This window comes from Cibotium barometz, chromosome 7 (genome assembly GCF_041138505.1).
Source record: "Cibotium barometz isolate CiBa-2024 chromosome 7, ASM4113850v1, whole genome shotgun sequence".
NCBI classification, from domain to species: domain Eukaryota; kingdom Viridiplantae; phylum Streptophyta; class Polypodiopsida; order Cyatheales; family Cibotiaceae; genus Cibotium; species Cibotium barometz.
In genome coordinates, this window is record NC_141052.1 from 12,872,718 (window position 1) to 12,878,717 (window position 6,000).

Below are 6,000 nucleotides of genomic sequence, written 5' to 3' on the forward strand. Positions count from 1 at the left end.
TATTTGTAGTGGAGGTGACCAAAGCCGACATTCCATTAAGTCCCCAATGGAAGTCCAAACAAGGGAATGAGGTGGCACAGTGGGTAGCCAAGGCCTGTACAAACCTCTCTGCTGTCGACCCTCACATACCAAAGACCTGCTACTCCCATCTCGGACCCAAAAATGGTTAGCATAAAATGCTTCTTTAAGCCCGAGCTCACAGAGCTCCTTCACAAATAGCAAATGAAAACCTAAATTTGGAACATAAAGAACCTGAGAGGAATACATCCCACCTCTCCCGCCCGGTATGAGATCAAGATCGCCAACCCCACGAATCGGGACAGTCAAACTATCTCCAATGAAGATCTTCCCTTGCATTGGCCGCAAGTTTCGGAGACCTTCCTTTTATGGATTCATGTGTGCCATAAGGAATTTGTGCTCATTTGTACTCTCCTGTGGATTTAATCTCATGGGTACTGTAGCCTTAACCTTTGTAAATTCTAATGATTCATAAATGTTATTATTATCTTGTTGTCCCCTTTGTTTAAAAACCAAGGACAATCAATTCTGATGGGTTTGTAACTGCAACACACACAAACAAAGTCACCCTCTTTACGATGAAAAGTAAAGATGTCCTATGGTTCCCCTTGATATCCCTTTATCTCCATTAGCTTCCCGTGGTTTCCCTTGATCTTTTCAGATATCTTTTGGTTTCCCTTACTCCCTTTAGTTCCGTATGGCTCTTTCTGGGTTGTAATTTCTTAGATTGGATTTTATTCTCTCTAACTTGGTTTTTTACAGCCAAACTCTTGGATACCGGATCTTACTTCTTTAAGTTACGATCCCCTCTTGGCTAATACATGCTATTTGTCTTCGACACAGAACTACCTGGCAAGGATCCCTTATTTGGAATATTCAAATCCACCCTTTATTATTCCCTTGTTGACAGTTACCGTTCAAAAAACATTGGTGGGCAGTAGGCTTTCCACACAAGTGGAAGCCTACTGCTCCACTTGTGTGTAATGTCCCTACACCAAGGTCACGGAAGGGTCACACACACACACGTTTTTCTTATAAAACCCCAATGGGTCTCTTCTCCTAGTGGAGGTTTTCTTTTTTCACCTTCCTGGGTTCAACCCATCTTACAATTCTTTAACCTTGTTCTGATGGGCATTCTTGCTTGGCTTTGTCCTGCTAATGAGATAATGTCTTTGCCTCCTACTAGAGGACTACTTTTTTACCTATACTGAGTTAAATTGTTCTAACATTAATTGTTACCTCATTTTGGTGGCTAGTATTTTCTTGTTTCCCTACTGAGTAGCCTTTAACTGTGTTTTACTTACTTCATTGGACCCACTATTTTCATAAGTACACACTGCTACATACTTTTTCACTCTCACTTTCTAATCTAAACTATTTTCAACTAGGACTCTTTCTTACAGCAGCAGGGCTATACTTGCCTTCTTTAGCACAACATGCTCTGGCCATAATCAGTGCATTCACTTATTTTAGGTTTTACAATTTGGATTTTTTCTAGACGATTTTGTGATAAGATAAATGGCTATATTTTGGATGTGTACATACTAACTCTTAATATGATGGCCTTGAATTTGATTTTATACACAAAGGGCATATAGCCTTTGGCCTTTATCCTCTGGACACTATTAAAAAAGGCTTACTAAGTTTAAACTTGAGGTTTTAAACCTAGCCGATTTCGTTTGTCTGCACATAAGGCTTCTTCATGAAGGTTTGCTCATAAAGTTAAGCCTATTATCCTCTGGACACTATTAAAAAAGGCTTACTAAGTTTAAACTTGAGGTTTTAAACCTAGCCGATTTCGTTTGTCTGCACATAAGGCTTCTTCATGAAGGTTTGCTCATAAAGTTAAGCCTATTTTTATTACACCTAACATGAAGGGCTTTCAACGTTTGCTTTTGGTGCTGCATCTACTATCAGGCTCTACTTAAATTCTATGGATTGGGTGGGTTTTGATGCTTATCACTTGCTAGACTGGCACGGATGGAAGTGGAAGTTCTTCCTCTGATCTATGGGTCTATAAAAGGATCAACATCTCCCTTGTGGTGATCACCTCCTGCTGCTTTGCATATTTTCTTGTGTGGATTGACGGTATGGCTTCTCAGTCTATGCAGGTAGACTAATATCTACATAGTACAAATTACCTTGTTATTGGTGATGGTGATTATCGATTTTGTGGAGTATACTTGCTGCATGTTGGAGGTAACTTTTGTTTGATAATCGACCTTGGGCTGTTTTTGATTTGTTGACTCATGGTTCATGGAGATGGCTTTTTCTGAATTAAAATGCTCAAATTCATCATGCTCCTAGTTACATTGGTATTCATGGTTGCATCTGCCTAATGGGTCTTGTGTTAGGGTTTTGATTCAAATTTTTGTCTTGAAAACTATGCTGTGGTCAGAGGGTTATGGCTGCAATTACTATGATTGATATTAGGATTTGCTTGTTGATGCATAAGCTGGCTATTTATTGGATGTTTTTGAACTTTGTCAAAACTTGTAGCCTATTTTTAAGCTAACCCTTGGCTCAAACGCTGTAATCTCTTCTGTAGCTGGATTTCAAGCATAATCTTGCTCCCATAGGGATGTACATAAAATTTGTGATACAGTGTTAATTTAATGCCTAAAATTGCCATATTCCTTATGATTGGCTTCCTGCATGTGGTTGTGATGGAGGATTTATCGGCTGCTTGTACTCTCTTAAAACCTAGGAGTATTCTGTACTCATACACCTTTACCCTCCTTGTGGATAACAGGGTTGTCAAAATCCATGTTTCATTAACTATTGGCAAAAAATCTCTATACTAATGTTGACTAGAGGCCCCTTTGGGAAACAATTTTGCGATTAACTGATTGGACTATGCTAGTTTTTTCTGAATTATACTTTTAGCAGGTGAAACCATGGTCATGGACTAATTATATCTTACCATTTAGTCCTTTTATGGTTACTCTTGCTTGGTCTTTTGCTTTCTCTTTAGGTTTATGTATGGTGCATACTGAAGCCTAGTGAGGTTATGGTTTTGTTCGAGAAGATTGATACTTTTATTTGGTTTTTCAACACTAGTTTTACTAACTTATAGGTGTCAGACATATGACATGGCCACTTGATGGCAATTACGTTTAATGTGAGTTGTTGCTCTGCTCGATAGTAATCTGTGTTTTTCTACGAGTACTATGTAAAGAAGCACTGTGCTTTTTTGTGATTGAGATGGCCTATGTACTATTTACTATACATGTACGTTCACATAATTCTCTTACCTATAATTTTTGGAAGGCTTTGGTCCTCTTGCATGCTTCTCTATTATTTGGATAACCCTTTGATCTCCTCACATATGTCTTAACTCTAGTGGCTTTGTCCATGATCATTGGTTCTTCCTATTATTGGTCTAATAAACAACAAATTTTGTGGTTTAGTGTTGGCTGTTCTCTAGCCACTGTAACATGATTTGTTTAATTCTTGTCAATAGGGAAACCTGTGCACTCTTTTTGCAGGTATCATTACAAAAATGGTACTATTTTCTACTCTGGTTTTTGAAGATCTGATTGTTTATACCATGGTTAACTAGACTTGAGGGTTACTTGAGATTATCTGTAATGGTCTTGGACTATGGTACAACATGTTTTGTTCTGGACACTAAAGTCTTTATGGCAATGTTTTTACCAAAGATCTATGATATCAAGGGTTTAGTATCTTGGTTGTTGGCTCTTTGTAGCCAAAACTGACGGTGCTACTTTTTGATATCTGCTGCTCTTATGTAATTTTACATTCATTGGCTGCTGGCTGATTCATATAGCTCACGTAATTGTTGTGGATGACCCCTAGTTGATTTAGGGTCCCCTTTATATTCTGTTATGACGGTTTATGACACCCTAAATGAAAAGTGCTTGATATTTTCCCCCTGCCCTCAAGCTCACCTAGCTCGGTATGTGGTGCCTCTCGAGCAAAATCTCATGAAATTAAACACTATAGAGAAAAACAAGGGAAAAGAGTCCCTTTTCCCACATGGGAATATGTCAAAAACTACTTGTGTTGATTGCAGGGCATTCTTGAGTATATGTGTGGTCCTTTGTAGAAATGCTACACAGCTCTCCAGGTGCTTGGGGTCAACTTCCACCGGTCATGGATCCAACTCTAGGAGACATGTAGTAGTTGTGACAGCTTGTGTGGTGGGTTGATCCCCGAGGAAGGCACCATAAGCAAGCTTACCGCAACCACCGAACTAGAGACTACAGAACCACCATAGTCGAGACCATCGACACTGGTTGAGAGGAAATATTGATGTTGGTTGGTCTCTGTTGTAGTTGTTGCCTCCACTTTTTCATCGTAGAGGCTGCCTAAGGTGGGAGAGAAGGCAGGGGCCACATAGTCATTATTATTTCACTGTTTGTAAAAACACCCGTGAGGTTGGGCAATAACAAAGAGGGAGCGTATGTCTAGGGGATAGAATGTTCACTTGATTGAGCATATATAGAAGTTCTTGCTACTTCAATCACGTCCTGTATTGAGCACTTATGTTCACGAGATTAAGAACTCTTCCCCACCATAGGGAGACCACGAGATACCACTACTATAATGTCTACACTAGACGATAGAGCTTATGTAAAAACGCATAACGTCTTCACAAGGGTCTCCTCAACTAGGAATAACATTCAAAAAATCTGCTCAGCATGTGTTGACAGTATTCCCCTTGATGTTTATGGGCCATCATTTGATGTTCTTCCACCTTCAATCTTTCTTTAAGCACTTTCCCCCGTGAAACCATTCCATACTCTACATATTTTGAAATGTGTTTTACTATCATTGAGATAGTGTAGGACTTTGCCTGCAACCATGTGGCATCCAAACACACCTGTAACACTCTTTGGTTACAACATTGGTGCATCGTGAGAGCTACTGTCAACTTTTGACTCAAACTCCACCTCCTTCTCCTAAGTATACAGAGCCATTGTTTTGACTATTGGAATGGCCCCATCCATAGGCAGGTGCACTCATGAATAAGCTGCAGAGTGTGCTTTGTAGCATTTCCTGCAGCACACACCTTATCACCTAAAGAAAGCATATAAAGAATGGTGACCACCTCAGAGTGCACAAGAATCCTTGCTCAATGTAGATTTGCATATAACTTGATGCACGTATCTTTCAGCCATGTGTCTACAGCAAGCTTGCTGATAGGCATCATCATCAGAAACTATAAGCGGCATCGCCATGAAATAGAAAATGAAAATGTGCACATGAACTACATTGAATAACCCCAAAAGGAACCAAACCACCGTGTTTTTGGTTTTGCGACCTTTTTAAACATGTAGATGCAAAATACCAAGACTACTTGACCTTTTGTAAAGAACTTGTGTTTTGATGGTCAATCCACCTTGAATTTCTTGCAATTTTGGAGTTCATGAGTCTAGTAAAAACTTTTGGTGCGTTCTTAATCCATATCGTGTAAAACATCCATTTTTGTTGAGATATCAAGCTCAACTAGAGCTAACACTCATGACGTGCCTAAGTGATAGGTCTACATTCACATCGTCTGGCATGGTTGGTGGTTGCTGACATGGGAGATATTTGCCAGTGATTCTACAGCTAGACGACACTACTAGTCCACCCACCGAGTTATGGCACAATTATCCTGCTAGCTCACCTATCTAGTGTGTTCACATCATGGACACATGTACATAGTATGCTAGCACTTATGTTTGGTTATTACTTATCTTTTGTAGACCTCTTTTAAGTGTGAAGAAGAAGAACAAGATTTCAACTTTCCATCACTGTGTACTCTCTTCTAGGGTTGTGTGTATGTGTGCTTGGAAGAGCTCAAAAGAACAAGATTTCAACTTTCCATCACTGTGTACTCTCTTCTAGGGTTGTGTGTATGTGTGCTTGGAAGAGCTCAAGCTCTCCTCCCTTCCCTCATCTTTTCATGGTATCAAAGCTTGGTGCAGGGTACAGAGCTTGAGCAGCAGGCACGAGAAACAAAGGAGGCGGTGC